Here is a 19645-nt window from a genome sequence, read left to right as displayed (position 1 = left end):
TATAAAACACTTGAACTCTCATCATCCGTCATTTCAGTTGCATTGTTTCAAATCAAAGTAGCATGATAGGTGTCTCATAAACTGTGAGGGATAATTATGAGAATCTGCACTTTAATCTGACTTAAAAGCAGTGAGAGAAGAGATAATGGGAAGAGCAATAACTTGACTAAATGAGCGTGTCTCACAGACACAATTATGTGCAGCAGAAGCTTCAAGTCGCATCAGGAACAGAAGGAAGAGAGAAAAGCGGTGGGAGCGGGTCTACATGCTGCCGAGACACACCTGTCACCCCACCCTGGCAGCTTATAAACTGGGGACTTTCACTGATGCCGTGTGATAGCAGGAGGCTGAGGATCCCAGATCTGCTCTACGAGAGGTAAGACGGTGCAGTTATTGAAGCCAGATGTATAGGATAGTTAGATTAAGTAGTCAAATAATCTATCAATATACCTGTGTATCTATCTCTTCTATTCTCATATGACATGGTTCCTTGGATTTCCATTCAAATTTCATGCACACTGTTCCCTAAAATCACATGAGCTTTTATTTCTTCTGATATTACAAACATCTTGTGTAAAATAAAACACCCGACCAATACTTTACTCACCTGTAATTATTATTGATTGTGATTCAAAATATACAATCCGATCCATAAGATATGGATATGAATATTATTTCACATAGATGCGTACGGCTACCTTAAATTGTAATTGCTGTGAGTTCCTAGGAATCAATCCCGCATGCAGAGACACTGTGGTGGAGGATCAAGATGCCCACACAACTGGGCATCTTGATCCTCCGCCACAGTATCTCACCATGCAAGATTGAATGCAATGACAATTTAAGGTAGCGGTGCGCACCTATGTGAAAAGATTTTTGTGTCTATATCTTTTGGATTGGATATTATATTTTGAATCATAATCATTAATAAGTGTAATTAAAGAAAGTATTTGTCATGTGTTTTATTTTATACATGATATGTGAGAGCAGAGAACGGCTCTGGCACACTAAAGTGGACTTGTTGAAATAATTGCTTATTTTTGACATTTTTTAAAACATTTTGCCATAGTCAATGAGGAAGAAATTGCCTTTTGGCTGACTCATTTCTGACCTCGTAGTCCTTACTCCTAGCTCACAGTCTAACCTACAAGAAATGATGCAGCCAAAATGAGTAGGAATCAATATAAATGTTATTAAGCTTGTAGCATACAACTGCTAAAAAGAAAAGTTAATTAAAATAGGGGAACACAAGAGGAGGAAGACAGAACACAGCAGGAGGAATGAGGTAGATAATAATAAATATATTATCTCTGGGGAGATCTCAAGCGCGTAGTTCATGCTGGACAGCCCAGGAATTTACAGGAACTGGAGGCTTTTTGCCAAGATGAATGGGCAGCTTTACCATCTGAGAAAATAAAGACCCTCATCCACAACTACCACAAAAGACTTCAAGTTGTCATTGATGTTAGAGGGGAGAAGAACTGGGGTATGTGAACTTTTGATCAGGGTCATTTGGATGTTTTTTGTTGTCATTAAGATTTAAAAAGAGAAAACACAGTAGTTTGACAATAAACGGCTTCACCCAACCAATAACCATGAGTGGAGGAAAAGTATTTTGTTATCATTCATACTCTCTGAAACAAGGACAAGAAAGCAAAAATTCTGCCGGGGTATGTAAACTTTTGAGCACAACTGTATATATATATAGGTGCTTCTCACAAAATTAGAATATCATCAAAAAGTTAATTTATTTCAGTTCTTCAATACAAAAAGTGAAACTCCTATATTCTATAGAGTCATTACACACAGAGTGATCTATTTCAAGTGTTTATTTCTGTTAATGTTGATGATTATGGCTTACAGCCAATGAAAACACAAAGTCATTATCTCAGTAAATTAGAATAATTAACAAAAAACACCTGTAAAGGCTTCCTACGCATTTAAAAAGGACCCTTAGTCTGTTTCAGTAGGCTCCACAATCATGGGGAAGACTGCTGACTTGACAGATGTTCAGAAGGCAGTCACTGACACACTCCACAAGGAGGGTAAGCCACAAAAGGTCATTGCTAAAGAAGCTGGCTGTTCACAGAGTGCTGTATCCAAGCATATTGATGGAAAGTTGAGTGAAAGGAAAAAGTTTGGTAGAAAAAGGTGCATAAGCAACCGGGATAACCCCAGCCTTGAAAGGATTGCTAAGAAAAGGCCATTCAAAATTTTTGGAGAGATTCACAAGGAGTGGACTGCTGCTGGAGTCATTGCTTCAAGAGCCACCACACACAGACGTATCCAGGACATGGGCTACAAGTGTCGCATTCCTTGTGTCAAGCCACTCATGACCAATAGACCACGCCAGAAGCGTCTTACCTGAGCCAAGGAGAAGAAGACCTGGACTGTTCTCAGTGGTCCAAGGTGTTGTTTTCAGATTAAAGTAAATTTTGCATTTCATCTGGAATTGAAGGTCCCAGAGTCTGGAGGAAGAGTGGAGAGGCCACAATCCAAGCTGCTGGAGGTCTAGTGTGAAGTTTCCACAATCAGTAATGGTTTGGGGAGCCATGTCATCTGCTGGTGTATGTCCACTATGTTTTATCAAGACCAAAGTCAGCGCAGCCGTCTGCCAGGACATTTTACAGCACTTCATGCTTCCTCTGCCGACAAGCTTTATGGAGATGGAAATGTCATTCTCCAGCAGGGCTTGGCCCCTGTCCACACGGCCAAAAGTACCAATACCTGGTTTACACACAACAGTATCACTGTGCTTGATTGGCCGCAAACTCGCCTGACCTTAACCCCATAGAGGATCTATTATAGAGAATCTATGGGGTATTGTCAAGAGGAGGATGAGACCCCCAGAGCCAACAATGCAGACGAGCTGAAGGCTGCTATCAAAGCCACCTGGGCTTCCATAACCCCTCAGCAGCCACAGGCTGATCCCTCCATGCCACAGGCTGATCGCCTCCATGACACAGGCTGATCGCCTCCATGCCACAGGCTGATCCCTCCATGCCACAGGCTGATCCCTCCATGCCACATTGCCGCATTGATGCAGTAATTGATGCACAAGGAGCCGACCAAGTATTGAGGCATTTACTGAACAGACATTTCAGATTTTAGAATCATTTTTCAAGCGGTTGTTATAAAGTATTCTAATTTACTGAGATAATGACTTTTGTGTTTTCATTGGCTGTAAGCCATAATCATCAACATTAACAGAAATAATCACTTGAAATAGATCCCTCTGTGTGTAATGACTCTATATAATAGATCCCTCTGTGTGTAATGACTCTATATAATAGATCCCTCTGTGTGTAATGACTCTATATAATAGATCCTTCTGTGTGTAATGACTATATAATAGATCCCTCTGTGTGTAATGACTCTATATAATAGATCCCTCTGTGTGTAATGACTCTATATAATAGATCCCTCTGTGTGTAATGACTCTATATAATAGATCCTTCTGTGTGTAATGACGCTATATAATAGATCCCTCTGTGTGTAATGACTCTATATAATAGATCGCTCTGTGTGTAATGACTCTATATAATAGATCCCTCTGTGTGTAATGACTCTATATAATAGATCACTCTGTGTGTAATGACTCTATATAATAGATCGCTCTGTGTGTAATGACTCTATATAATAGATCCCTCTGTGTGTAATGACTCTATATAATAGATCGCTCTGTGTGTAATGACTCTATATAATAGATCCCTCTGTGTGTAATGACTCTATATAATAGATCCCTCTGCGTGTAATGACTCTATATAATAGATCCCTCTGCGTGTAATGACTCTATATAATAGATCACTCTGTGTGTAATGACTCTATATAATAGATCCTTCTGTGCGTAATGACTCTATATAATAGATCCCTCTGTGCGCAATGACTCTATATAATAGATCCCTCTGTGTGTAATTACTCTGTATAATAGATCCCTCTGTGTGTAATGACTCTATATAATAGATCCCTCTGTGTGTAATGACTCTATATAATAGATCCTTCTGTGTGTAATGACTCTATATAATAGATCGCTCTGTGTGTAATGACTCTATATAATAGATCCCTCTGTGTGTAATGACTCAATATAATAGATCCCTCTGTGTGTAATTACTCTGTATAATAGATCCCTCTGTGTGTAATGACTCTATATAATAGATCCCTCTGTGTGTAATGACTCTATATAATAGATCCCTCTGTGTGTAATGACTCTATATAATAGATCCCTCTGTGTGTAATGACTCTATATAATAGATCACTCTGTGTGTAATGACTCTATGTAATAGATCCCTCTGTGTGTAATGACTCTATATAATAGATCCCTCTGTGTGTAATGACTCTATATAATAGATCCCTCTGTGTGTAATGACTCTATATAATATATCCCTCTGTGTGTAATGACTCTATATAATAGATCCCTCTGTGTGTAATGACTCTATATAATATAGAAGTTTCACTTTCTGTATTGAAGAACTGAAATAAATTAACTTTTTGATGATATTCTAATTTTGTGAGAAGCACCAGTAGATATATTTATAATGATATGAGGGTTAGAGTGATAAAGAGGAACCAGGGTGGATGGCAATATGATAAATATAATAGGATAGAAGTAAAGTAGCTGATGCCAAACAATTCATATGCAGTGAATAAGAAAATAGGATAAATATTAAATAAAGTAAGACCACATAATAGAGGCAATTGCAGAACAGCACCTTACTCATAGCTTCCGTCTGCTGGAATGACGCGAGCCCCAACACACGTTCTCGCAAACCTTCACTTTTCTTTTTATCAATTGTATTTTACCAGCTTAAAATTTATATTGATTCGTACTAGTTTTGGCTGCAGCATTTCTTGTAGGTTTTCAGTCTATATCGCGCTTGGGTTTGGTGCCTTTTTTATTATTATTAACATTTATTATTTTTTATTTTCTATGTATTTATTTATTTAACCCCTTACTTACCGGGGACGTATTAGTACGCATATTTGCGATCCCCCCGTTCAGTGAGGGCTGCTGCGCTGAGCCCTCACTGAACGGAGCACATGTCAGCTGATTCTTACAGCTGACATGTGCCCGCAAGAGCCGCGGGTGGAATCGCGATCCACCCGTGGCTGTTAACATGTTAAATGCCGCTGTCAATCTCCGACAGCGACATTTAACGCGCGCTTCCGGGTAGCGCGTCATAAGCCCCACCCACCGGCGACCCCGTCACGTGATCGCGGGTCGCCGATGGGCGTGCATGACAACCCAGGGTCTGCAGCAGACGCCTGTGGTTGTCATGATCTTGTCGCTATGAGCGCCACCTAGTGGTCGGCACTCATAGCACAGGACCATTTCTGCTGCATGCAGGGGACCTGCTCGTCCCCTGTATGTAGCAGAGGCGATCGGATAGTTGCTGCTTCTAGTCTCCTATGGACACTATTGAAGCATGCAAAAAGTAAAAAAAAAAGTTTTTAAAAATATAAAAAAAATAAAAAAATATAAAAGTTTAAATCACCCCCCTTTCGCCCCATTCAAAATAAAATATACATAAAAAAAACCCACATACACATATTTGGTATCGCCGTGTTCAGAATCGCCCGATCTATCAATATAAAAAAAGAATTAATCCGATCAGTAAACGGCGTAACGAGAAAAAAATTCTAAACGCCAGAATTACGTTTTTTGGTCGCCGCAAAATTGCAATAAAATGCAATAACGGGGTGATCAAAACATCGGATCTACCCCAAATGTTATCAATAAAAACGTCAGCCCGGCGCGCAAAAAATAAGCCATCAACCAGCCCCAGATCATGAAAAATGGAGACGCTACGGGTCTTAGAAAATGGCGCTATTTTTTTAATTTTTTTTTTACCAAATTTTGGAATTTTTTTTCACCACTTAAATATAAAAGAACCTATACATGTTTGGTGTCTATGAACTCGTAATGACCTGTAGAATAAGAAGGGCAGGTCAGTTTTAGCATTCAGTGAACGTGGTAAAAAAAATAAATAAAAAACAACTGTGGTATTGCACTTTTTTTGCAATTTTACCGCACTTGGAATTTTTTTCCTGTTTTCCCGTACATGATATGGTATAACTAGTAATGGCGTTGAAAAGTACAACTCGTCCCGCAAAAAATAAGCCCTCACATGGCCATATTGACCAAAAAATAAAAACGCTATGGCTCTGGGAACAAGGGGAGCAAAAAAAGAAAATGCAAAAACGGAAAATGCTCCGGGGCTTAAGGGTTTAAAATGATTGCTATGATTGCACCAACCACTTGATAGCTGCCCCATGTTGTAGCCTTGTAGCATACAGGGTCACTCACTATTTCCTGTGAGTGACGTAAATTCAGAGCTAGTATTTATGATCAATTCAGTATTTTAGAACACAAGTTAGAATAATTGTAAACCATCAAAACTTCAAATAGCTTCCCTGTCTAGAATTGCGCTTCTCCACGCTTTACCATGTTAATGTTCTCAAATGCAGCAAAAGAAAAATCTGTGAAATCACCTACAGGAACAGCACAAAAATGTTTATCCACATTGGATGAATTAACAACATGGGAATTATTGGAATTTAGAACATGCTCATGAATTCTTTTTATCGTGTATAGAAAATCCTCCATAAGTCTCGCTACAAAGAACAATGTACCTGTGCTATTGCCGTTAGTGCACTGTTTGATTTTGTATATTTATTATCAATAGTGTTTCTAATAATTTGCAGTTCTGTTGCATATCTGCAGCATGAGTGCTTGTTTCCTCCACATTTATACATTTCTCTTTGTGTTAGCCATGTGGCAAATCTTTTCAGATAAGTCAGGAAGTTTATTGAAAAAGTGCTCCATTGATCAATAATTGTCTTGATTATATCATCTTTTCTTAGCAAGGGAATATTTCTCATTATAATCTATTTTTGTAGAATAATATCCCTTATTAAACATGGTGACAAATGAAGACTTATTAACATAGCCATATGAATTTTTTTCATCTAGTGTATTCAATTATATCATCTCTCTTTCTATATTAGCAATAAGTTAAGCTCTGTTTAAAATCCATTGTGGATAACGAGAGGCGTACATAGAAATCATGGAGCCCCATAGCAGAAGTTCTAATTCCCTCTCCCACCAACAAAAAATTAATAATATTCGGCGACGTCACAGAAGAGCAGATCTCACAAGATTGCAGCCTTTACAAAGTAACTTTCTTTCTATTGAAACCCTAGAATCCTCTTTCATTGCCCCCATAAAGTATGATGTCAACAAAAGTGCCCCCCAAACACAGTATGATACCCCCACAGTGAATTCCTACACATTATCCTCTACATGCACGGTATAATGATCCTACTGTACCCCACCTCAACTCCCCCAGCAAAGTATGGTGACCTCAACACAGTATAGTCCCCCAATTGTGACCTCCCCACAGCCATCCATGCAGTATAATGGGTCTACATACAGTATAATGGCCCCACTAGCCCTGGAAATAGTATAATGGCCCCCACACAGCACTTCATACAGTATGATGGATCCCACACATACCTTAACACTGTTTAATTGTTTGCATACAGTATAATGGCCTCGACATAGCCCTCCATAAAATATAAAGGCTCCCACATAGCTCTCCATGTATTATAATGTCCCCCACATAGCTCTCCAAATATTATAATAGCACACACATAGCCATGCATATAGTATAATGGGCCCCATGGTCCCCCATATTGTATAGTGCACCCCACAATCATCCATATAGTATACTGCATCCCATAGTCCTCCACATAGTATAATGCACTCCCCATAGTCCTCCATATAGTATAGTACAGTCCCCATAGGCCTCCATACAGTTTAATGCACCCCCGTACTCCTCACTATAGTATAATGCACCCCATAGTCCTCAATATAATATAATGAACCCCAGAGTACTCCATATAGTATGATACACCCCCATAGTCTGCTATGTAGTATAATACACCCTCCATAGTCCTTCATACAGTGTACCCACAGCCCTTCACATAGTATAATGCACTTCCCATAGTCCTCCATATAGTATAATACACCCCATAGTCCCCCATACAGTATAATGCACTCCCTCATAGTCCCTCATAAAGCATAATGTACTCCCTGTAGTCCTCCATATAGTATAATGCATTCCCCATAGTCCTCCATATATAGTATAATGCGCTCCCCATAGTCCTTCTTATAGTATAATGCACTCCCCATAGTCCTTCATATAATATAATGCACTCCCCATAGTCCTCCATGCAGTCTAATTCACTTCCCATATCCCTCTATATAGTATAATGCACCCCCATAGTCCTCTATACAGTATAATGCACTCCCTATAGTCCTCCATATAGTATAATGCACTCGCTGTAGTGCTCCATATAGTATAATGCACTCCCCATAGTTCTGCATATAGTATAATGCACTCCCCATAGTCCTTCATATAGTATTATGCACTCCCCATAGTCCTCCATATAGTATAATGCACTCGCCGTAGTCCTCCATATAGTATAATTCACTTCCCATATTCCTCCATTTAGTATAATGCACCCCCATAGTCCTCCATACAGTTTAATGCACTCCCCATAGTCCTCCATATAGTATAATTCACTCTCCATAGTCCTCCATATAGTATAATGCACTCGCTGTAGTCCATAGTCCTCCATATAGTATAATGCACTCCCAATAGTCCTCCATATAGTATAATGCACTCGCCGTAGTCCTCCATATAGTATAATGCAGTCGCAGTAGTCCGTAGTCCTCCATATAGTATAATGTACTCCCCATAGTCCTCCATATAGTATAATGCACTCGTCATAGTCCTCCATATAGTATAATGCACTCCCCATAGTCCTCCCCCTACAGTATAATTCGCTCCCTATAGTCATCCATATAGTATAATGTACTCCTCACAGTCCTCCATAGTCCATACAGTATAATGTACTCTCCATAGCCCTTTATACAGTAACATGACCATCACAATGTAGTTATTAAAAAAAAAAATAACAATGCTCACATCTCCTCCTCATTCGCCCATTTCAGTGCAGCGGGCACCATGTAGTGACGTCATCGCACCCTCTGCGATGAAACGTCAGACACCGAGGAAGAATGACAGAGGAAGAAACATCAGCTGACCCTCTCTCTTTCATCATTGCTTCCAGGATGCCGATACCGTTGGACTCGTGATGATGGACGATGGGGCTCGGTGCCAGCACTGACATCAGGCCCTTCAGGCTCACGGGCCCCATAGCAGCCACGTGGCCTGCCACCATTGGTAGCACGCCACTGTGGATAGCCTCTTCTTTGTATTGCTCTTGTTCTACATAATAAAATTCACCGGTGGAACTATTGCATTTCTAATTAAACGTATATTCCCACCTCTATAGATGGTTATTGTCCGGTAGAACTTGTAAAAAAAATTTACTTTTGCGATTTACTGCTTGTTGGAATCTTAATGGCTGCAAATTTTAATAGGCAGCAAATTGCAAAATTACTTGAATTTACAAGCACTATGTGACATTTTCTATTTGTGATGATGGAAAAAGCCCTTTAAAGAGAACCTATTACCTTCAGAAACAATATTTATCTGTAGATTCAGTGTGTTAATAACATTTTTATCCTGCCTGGCTGCCTCACTAAAGGGATAAAATGAAGAGATTAGTGATGAGCAAACGTGCTCGCCACTGCTCGGTACTCGCCCGAGCATCACAGTGCTCGGCAAGCTCGGAGCTCAGCGAGTATTTCCAGGTTGCTCAGGGGGGAGCTCGGGTCTCCTCCCTGCATGTTTGGCGCTCTTTAGAGCACCAATGAACATGCAGGGATTGCTTGCCACTCACTGTAATGCCGTAGCCATGTTGGTTATGGGCATTACAGTGATTGGCTGGCCGTACAGCGTCATCAGGTCTATATAGGACCGGGATGCTCGTCACAGTCACTCTGGAATCAGACAGTGTAGGGAGAGGTGCTGCTGAGCAAGGGAGAGATTTGCTTGTTTAGAGTTAGTATAGGTATTCCACAACATATATACAGTACAGACTAAAAGTTTGGACACACCTTCTCATTTAAAGATTTTTCTATATTTTCATGACTATGAAAATTGTACATTCACACTGAAGGCATCAAAACTATGAATTAACACATGTGGAATTATATACTTAACAAAAAAGTGTGAAACAACTGAAAATATGTCTTATATTCTAGGTTCTTAAAAGTAGCCTCTGTTATGTTCTGCTACCAGAGCTAAGGAAAGAGAGGAGATCTGTCCCTACGATAGAACTCAGCTTAATCCCTACGATGTAACAGGGGACCTGATCCTGCGATCAGACCTGCTAAAGTCCTAAGCTAGTCTGTACGGAGACCTATAGATGTGGGGAGGGAATCCCTACAAGAACTAAGGACTGGGAGGAATATGGGACACCTCCTAACAGAAATAGTAGCAGACAGACGAACAAACAAAATATATAGAACATAGAGGTCAGTAGACCAAGCAAACTAACAGAGCAAGACACAGAGCACAGGCTAGCTAGAAAGTAGATATACAATGAAGTCCAGCAAAGCCAGAAGGGCGGAGCAGGCTAAAATAGGCCAACAAGGTCATGTGACCAGCAAAGGAAAAAAAAACTAAGAGCAAGGTTCTAACAGCCACCTTTTGCTTTGATGACTGCTTTGCACACTCTTGGCATTCTCTTGATGAGCTTCAAGAGGTAGTCACCGGAAATGGTTTTCACTTCACAGGTGTGCCCTGTCTGGTTTAATAAGTGGGATTTTTTGCCTTATAAATGGGGTTGGGACCATCAGTTGTGTTGTGCAGAAGTCTGGTGGATACACAGCTGATAGTCCTACTGAATAGACTGTTAGAATTTGTATTATGGCAAGAAAAAAGCAGCTAAGAAAAGAAAAACGAGTGGCCATTATTACTTTAAGAAATGAAGGTCAGTCAGTGCGAAAAATTGGGAAAACTTTGAAAGTATCCCCAAGTGCAGTTGCAAAAACCATCAAGCACTACAAAGAAACTGGCTCACATGAGGACCGCCCCAGGAAAGGAAGACCAAGAGTCACCTCTGCTTCTGAGGATAAGTTTATCTGAGTCACCAGCCTCAGAAATCGCAGGTTAACAGCAGCTCAGATTAGAGATCAGGTCAATGCCACACAGAGTTCTAGCAGCAGACACATCTCTACAACAACTGTTAAGAGGAGACTTTGTGCAGCAGGCCTTCATGGTAAAAATAGCTGCTAGGAAACCACTGCTAAGGACAGGCAACAAGCAGAAGAGACTTGTTTGGGTTAAAGAACACGAGGAATGGACATTAGACCAGTGGAAATCTGTGCTTTGGTCTGAGGATTCCAAATTTGAGATCTTTTTTTCAAACCACTGTGTCTTTGTGCGACGCAGAAAAGGTGAACGGATGGACTCTACATGCCTGGTTCCCACCGTGAAGCATGGAGGAGTAGGTGTGATGGTGTGGGGGTGCTTTGCTGGTGACACTGTTGGGGATTTATTCAAAATTGAAGGCATACTGAACCAGCATGGCTACCACAGCATCTTGCAGCGGCATGCTATTCCATCTGGTTTGCGTTTAGTTGGACCATCATTTATTTTTCAACAGGACAATGACCCCAAACACACCTCCAGGCTGTGTAAGGGCTATTTGACCAAGAAGGAGAGTGATGGGGTGCTACGCCAGATGATCTGGCCTCCACAGTCACCAGACCTGAACCCAATCGAGATGGTTTGGGGTGAGCTGGACCGCAGAGTGAAGGCAAAACGGCCAACAAGTGCTAAGCATCTCTGGGAACTCCTTCAAGATTGTTGGAAGACCATTTCCGGTGACTACCTCTTGAAGCTCACCAAGAGAATGCCAAGAGTGTGCAAAGCAGTCATCAAAGCAAAAGGTGGCTACTTTGAAGAACCTAGAATATAAGACATATTTTCAGTTGTTTCACACTTTTTTCTTAAGTATATAATTCTACATGTGTTATTTCATAGTTTTGATGCCTTCAGTGTGAATGTACAATTTTCATAGTCATGAAAATACAGAAAAATCTTTAAATGATAAGGTGTGTCCAAACTTTTGGTCTGTACTGTATATTCATCTGAACTAACAGTCCTTCTGAGGACTAATTCAGGTGCATAATTTCAGTGGTGAAGGTGATAGCAGGAGTTAGGCAGGCAGGCAGTGTATGTGGCAGACAAAAGTGCATATAGCAAGAGGGTCCATAGCACGTGTCTGCTGCTGCTGTTCTTACAGATATTTGTAGACATAGCCCCAGATATCAGGGGCCAGGGCCAATTTTTTTTTATCTTAATCCTGATTATTTGCTTAAAAAGCAATGCAGAGTCCACATTTTTTGCACCATTTGCTTGTTATCACTGCAGAATACAGCTAGATCTTTTCCATATTACAGCGATAAAAATCCAGAAATTTGAACTGAACGTGGAAAATATTGGCTTACATTTTCATTTTGTTGCAGTGTGTCGGTCAAGCTATTCACACTAAGTCTCTGAGAAGAATAGTATTATTAAACTACAGGCCTGCTATTTAAAATGGTGGTACTCTGTCAGACGTATCACATATAACTATTCTCCAAAATCAGCCATTTCTGCCTTCCATTTCGTTGCAGTGTGTCAGTCAAGCTATTCACACTAGGTCTCTGTGAAAAATAGTATTAGTCAATTACAGGCCTATTATTTAAAACCGTGGTTCTCTGTCAGACGTATCACATATATAACTGTGTTCAAAAATCAGCCATTTCTGCCTTCCAATTCATTTCAGTGTGTCGGTCAAGCTATTCACACTAGGTCTCTGTGAAGAATAGTATTAGTAAATTACAGGCCTGTTATTTAAAACCGTGGTACTCTGTCAGATGTATCACATATATAAATGTGTTCCAAAATTAGCCATTTCTAGTGAACATGGAAAATATTTTCCTCCATTTAAAATGGGCAAGATGCGTGGCAAGGGACAGGGAAGTGGATGTGATGGTGATGGTGCATGCAGAGGCCGAGCTGAAATTGTGCCACAAAAAACACCCACATCTTGTCGCCCGACCTTCCTGTCCCAATTGCTAGGGGACCACAGCACCCCACTATAGAACCCAGAGCAATGGCAAAAGGTTGTTGGTTGGATAGCAGATAATGCTTCTAGTCACTTTGCCACCACCACTACCACCCTGTCTTCCACACGGTCAAGTCTCAGTAGCCATGAGTCTGGACAGCATATTCCTCACCCTAATCCTTCTTCTTCCCACCTTGCCGAGTGCCCTGAGACAACTGATCCCACACTTGGACACTCAGAAGAGCTGTTCACTTTTCCATTTGTAGATTTGAGCCTCTCGCCTGGCCAGCTTCAAGCGAGTCAAGAGGAGAACGCGTGTAGCGATGCCGAAATATTTGAGTAGCCATGGTCATACGAAGGCAAAGTTGGGAAAGTGCAATTACTGTCGCAAAAGGTGGATGATGATGATAATGAGACACAATTACCAGAAAGTCAGGAGGAGGACCAGGGAGCGGAAGTGGAAGGCGAGGTGGTGGATGATATAGTAACTGACCCAACCTGGCAGGGGGACATGCAGAGCGAGGACAGCAGCACACAGGGGGAGGGAGGCATAGCACCACAACAGTCAGGAAGAAGCAGTGTGGTGGCCGCAGACACAAAGCAGCAAAGCGTTCCCCGTAACACCAACATGATGGAAGTTGCCAGTACAAATGTTATGTCTAGTGTTGAGCCACCCCCGTAGTGTTCGGGTTCGGTTCGGTTCGTCGAACACCGGGATGTTCGAGGAACTGTTCGTCGAACTGTTCGTCGAACACCTTAGAACACCATCGAACACCGTTAAAACCAATGGCAGGCAAACAAAAACATAAAGAAACACATAGAAAACACCTTCAAAGGTGTCCAAAAGCTGACAAACTGCTCAGAAGACGCTCTCTTTAAAAAAGCCGGCCGGCAATTCAGCAGCGGCATACACCGGTACCCGACAATTTAGACAAGAAGGAATAGAGCATCACACATAGATTAGATAGATAGAAACATGTCAGTCACATATATATGAAGTACAGTGACAGTGTTGGTTACTGTACTTGTCATTTAGTGTAAAGGATTTATTAAAAAAAATATTAGTGTTTTCATGCACCGTCTCTTTAAAAAAGCCGGCCGGCAATTCAGCAGCGGTACCCGACAATTTACAACAGAAAGAATAGAGCTTCACACATAGATTAGATAGATTGAAACATGTCAGTCACATATATATGAAGAACAGTGACAGTGTTGGTGACTGTACTTGTCATTTAGTGTTAAAATAAAGGATTTATTAAAAAAAAAAATTGGCGTGGGGTTCCCCATAATTTTAGTCTCTAGCGAAGGTTGAGCAGACGGCTGGGGCAGATGTTTGAAGCCTGGGAAGGGGGTAATACCCATGGAGCTTCCCAGGCTACTAATATCAGCCCCCAGCTGAATACCTAGCCTTTACTAGCTATTAAAATGGGGGACCCCCCAAAAAAATTACGTGGGTCCCCCCTATTTTAATAGCTAGCAAAGGCTAGGCAGACAGCTGGGGGCTGATATTAATAGCCCAGGAAGGGTGCCATGAATATTGCCCCCCTCCCAGGCTAGAAACACCAGCCGTCAGCCGCCCCAGAAATGGCGCATCCTATGGATTCTGGCACTTAGCCTCGCTCTTCCCACTGCCCTGCATGTCCAATGAACTCGGCTCACCTCATGTACGTCACTGACAACGTGGGAAAATTCTCCTGCACTCAGCGCTTCAGTGTGAGAATTCTCCCACGCTGTCAGTGACATGCATGAGGTGAGCTCATGTCCAATGAACTCAGCTCACTTCATGCACGTCACTGACAGCGTGGGAAAATTCTCCTGCACTCAGTGCTTCAGCGTGAGAATTTTCCCACGCTGTCAGTGACGTGCATGAGGTGAGTTCATGTCCAATGATCTCAGCTCACCTCATGCACGTCACTGACAGCGTGGGAGAATTCTCACGCTGAAGCGCTGAGTGCAGGAGAATTTTCCCACGCTGTCAGTGACGTGCATGAGGTGAGCCGAGTTCATTGGACATGAACTCGGCTCATCTGGATGCCGTCACCGCGAGACACTGAGGAGCGCAAGCATGCCTGCGCTTCTCAGTGTCTGCGGGATGACAGACTGGATGGCAGCTTTCTGCTCCGGTCCAGCCTGTCATCTCGATGTAGCAGAGCTGAAGCTGTCGTGGGAACCATGGAAAGGTAAGGATGATGTTGCTTTATTATTTTACTTTTATTGCAGGAGATCATTGGCTTCAGCTGGAATGGGCGTGATGGTAAGTATGGTTTAATTTAGAACAATAAAGAATTGTGTGTTTATTTCAATTAAAGGACTTTATTCTGGGTGTTTGTGTTTTTTTTTACTTTGACTATGGGGTTAGTAATGGGGGTGTCTTATAGACGCCTCTCCATTACTAACCTGGGCTTGATGTCAGCTGGCATTATAAGCTGACATCAACCCCAGCCCTATTACCCCACTGCCACCGCTACAGGGCAGTGGGAAGAGCGAGGCTAAGTGCCAGAATTGGCGCATCCTATGGATGCGCCATTTCTGGGGCGGCTGACGGCTGGTGTTTCTAGCCTGGGAGGGGGCCAATATTCATGGCACCCTTCCTGGGCTATTAATATCAGCCCCCAGCTGTCTGCCTAGCCTTTGCTAGCTATTAAAATAGGGGGGACCCCACGTCATTTTTTGGGGCAGGTCCCCCATTTTAATAGCTAGTAAAGGCTAGGTATTCAGCTGGGGGCTGATATTAGTAGCCTGGGAAGCTTCGTGGGTATTACCCCCTTCCCAGGCTTCAAACATCTGCCCCAGCCGTCTGCTTAACCTCCGCTAGAGCCTAAAATTATGGGGAACCCCACGCCAATTTTTTTTTAATAAATCCTTTATTTTAACACTAAATGACAAGTACAGTAATCAACACTGTCACTGTACTTCATATATATGTGACTGACATGTTTCTATCTATCTAATCTATGTGTGATTCTCTATTCCTTCTATTCTAAATTGTCGTGTACCGCTGCTGAAATGCCGGCCGGCTTTTTTAAAGAGACGGTGCATGAAAACACTATTATTTTTTTTAATAAATCCTTTACACTAAATGACAAGTACAGTAAGCAACACTGTCACTGTACTTCATATATATGTGACTGACATGTTTCTATCTATCTAATCTATGCGTGATTCTCTATTCTTTCTGTTCTAATTTGTCGGGTACCGGTGTATGCCGCTGCTGAATTGCCGGCTTTTCATGTTTCACTGTGAGCACTGTTCCCATCGATTTGGGCAATCACTGTAATGCCACAACCACCATGGCTGTGACATTACAGTGAGTGGCAGACAATCCCTGCATGATTGGTGCTCTAAATAGCGCCAGACATGCAGGACACGCTTTTGGTACACGAACAGTTATCGAACATAACCTCGAACAGCCGAATTTTTTGCAAATTGTTCGGGTTCGTCGAACAACTCGAACACCGCCCAAAACAGCTCGAATTTGAGCTTGGCGAACAGTTCTAGTCGAACACCGCTCATCTCTAGTTATGTCTTCCCGAGTGTGTTTGTTTTTAAAGACTCTGCAGATAACCCCAAAAAGGCCATTTGCACCACATGCCAGGCCAGCATCAGCAGGGGTAGCAAAACTAGCAGCCTGACCATCACCAGCATGATCAGGCACATGGCAGCAAAGTACTCTACTAAGTGGGCCGAACCCCAGGGTCCAGAAACAAAGTCTGTGAGTGACACCACTGCTTGTTCCGCTGTTATGCGTGCAACCAATCCCCTGTCCATGGTGCATGCGAAGATGCCTCCCGCCCTGCACGTGTCATCGCACATTCTCAACTAGCACCATCAGCAAGCACATCCATGACCTTGTCCCAGCGCAGTGTTCAATTGTCCCTACCCCAGTCCTTGGAACGCAAGCGCAAATACGCAGCCAACGCCCCACAGGCCACACAACTAAATTCACACATTTTGCGACTTCTTGCACTCGAAATGTTGCCTTTTAGGCTCGTGGAGACGGAAGCTTTCCGCAACCTGATGCCGGCGGCCGTCCTTCGGTACTCGGTTCCCAGCCGCCACTATTTCTCCTGATGTGCCGTCCCTGCACTACATGAGCATGTGTCCCACAACATTAGCCGTAACCTCAACAACGCAGTTACTGGGAAAGTCCACCTAACCACGGACACGTGGAGAAGTGCTTGTGGGTTACCCCTCAGAGTACCTGATGTGTCACGTGACATGTCACATGATCCCCTTCGATAAATCATGTAATAGGGTTAGGGTTAGTGTGAGCAACACACAGGTGGTTTGGTGCATATCAGGATTATACATAACATAGCGTTATACAAAATAGAGCAGCAGTGGGAGATCAATTTTCCAAAGGAGCCACATGAGAGACCTTGACTGTTGTGGAGGCTGAACCAGTAGGCTGCAATTAATTCTGCTCAATATTAATATTAACATATTACTTATAATTATTTGTTTAAATTAATTGTATGACTTAATACAGAGCAGAATTAAGTATGCTGACATCCCCCTATATACAGTGTGAACCCACCATAGCTGATTATATACAGCATTAGCCCCCATAGCTGGTTACATACAGTGTGAGTCTCCCATAGCTGGTTGTATACAGTGTGAGCCCCCATAGCTGGTTACATACAATGTGAGCCCCCCATAGCTGGTTACATACAGTATGAGCCCCCCATAGCTGGTTATATACAGTATGAGCCCCCCATAGCTGATAATATACAGTATGAGCCCCCCATAGATGGTTATATACAGTATGAGCCCCATTAGCTGGTTATATACAGTATGAGCCCCCCATAGCTGGTTATATACAGTATGAGCCTCCCATAGCTGGTTATATACAGTATGAGCCCCCCATAGCTGGTTATATACAGGTATATAAAGTATGAGCCCCCATAGCTTGTTATATATATAGTATGAGCCCCCATAGCTGATTATAGACAGTATGAGCCCCCATAGCTGGTTATATACGGTTTGAGCCCCCAATAGCTGGTTATATACAGTTAAATACAGTATGAGCCCCCATAGCAGGTTATATACAGTATGAGCCCCTCCATAGTTGGTTATATACAGTATGAACCCCCATAGCTGGTTATATACAGTATGAGCCCCCCATAGCTGGTTATATACAGTATGAGCCCCCATAGCTGGTTATATACAGTATGAGCCCTTCATAGCTGGTTATATACAGGATGAGCCCCCCATAGCTGGTTATATACAGTATGAGCCCCCATAGCTGGTTATATACAGTTATATACAGTATGAGCTCCCCATAGCTGGTTGTATACAGTGTGAGCCCCCATAGCTGGTTACATACAATGTGAGCCCCCCATAGCTGGTTACATACAGTATGAGCCCCCCATAGCTGGTTATATACAGTATGAGCCCCCCATAGCTGATAATATACAGTATGAGCCCCCCATAGATGGTTATATACAGTATGAGCCCCATTAGCTGGTTATATACAGTATGAGCCCCCCATAGCTGGTTATATACAGTACGAGCCTCCCATAGCTGGTTATATACAGGTATATAAAGTATGAGCCCCCATAGCTTTTTATATATATAGTATGAGCCCCGATAGCTGATTATAGACAGTATGAGCCCCCATAGCTGGTTATATACGGTATGAGCCCCCAATAGCTGGTTATATACAGTTAAATACAGTATGAGCCCCCATAGCAGGTTATATACAGTATGAGCCCCTCCATAGTTGGTTATATACAGTATGAACCCCCATAGCTGGTTATATACAGTATGAGCCCTTCATAGCTGGTTATATACAGGATGAGCCCCCCATAGCTGGTTATATACAGTATGAGCCCCCATAGCTGGTTATATACAGTTATATACAGTATGAGCTCCCCATAGCTGGTTATATACAGTATAATGTCCCCCATAGCTGGTTATATAAAGTATGAGCCCCCATAACTGGTTATACACATTATGAGCCTCCCATAGCTGGTTATATACAGTATGAGCCCCCCATAGCTGGTTATATACAGTATGAGCCCCCAAAGCTGGTTATATACAGTATGAACCCCATAGCTGGTTATATACAGTATGAGCCCCCATAGCTGGTTATATACAGTATGAGCCCCATAGCTGGTTATATGTAGTATGACCCCCATAGCTGTTTAAATACAATATGAGCCACCCATAGCTGGTTATATACAGTATGAGCCGCCATAGCTGTATATATATATATATATATATATATATATATATAATTAAAAAAATAAACACAACTCATACTCACCTCGCTCCCGTACCCCCGACGCTGTGCTCAAGACGGTACCCGGGGCCATTCCCGCTCTGCCTGACGTCATGAGGCAAGGCGAGCCCACATTCTACAGCTCCTGCACCTCCTCCTCCTCTTCAGCCTCCATCTCCGAAATGACCACATCAGTCAGAAACAGGAAGCACTGCAGCACTGTCTCGGCCAAGCGGCAACAAGCTGTACTGAAGCTAATATGCTTAGGTGACAAACCGCACACCGCTGAAGAGTTGTGGACAGCTCTGAAAGAGCAGGCAGATCTGTGTCTGACATTGCTGAACCTAAAGCCAGGCATGGTCGTGTGTGACAATGGGCAGAACCTGGTAGCGG

At 42.4% G+C, this 19645-nt stretch overlaps 1 protein-coding gene across 1 annotated transcript in view; it reads left to right on the top strand.

Annotated features, from left to right (window-relative positions):
• The first annotated feature begins 207 nt into the window (after positions 1-207).
• The window catches only part of LOC141213666 (tyrosinase-like), a 202394-nt gene continuing 182956 nt past the window's right edge, over positions 208-19645 (top strand). The window contains exon 1 of the mRNA XM_073665263.1: positions 208-376. The gene's annotated coding sequence lies outside the window, so the exon portion shown is untranslated. The remainder of the gene's footprint in view (positions 377-19645) is intronic.

The sequence above is a fragment of the Phyllobates terribilis genome, unplaced genomic scaffold (genome assembly GCF_046119375.1).
Source record: "Phyllobates terribilis strain yellow unplaced genomic scaffold, ASM4611937v1 Scaffold_205__1_contigs__length_3507201, whole genome shotgun sequence".
Taxonomy (NCBI): domain Eukaryota; kingdom Metazoa; phylum Chordata; class Amphibia; order Anura; family Dendrobatidae; genus Phyllobates; species Phyllobates terribilis.
Note: the sequence above shows the minus strand (reverse complement) of the source record. Positions and strands in the feature narration are given on the sequence as shown.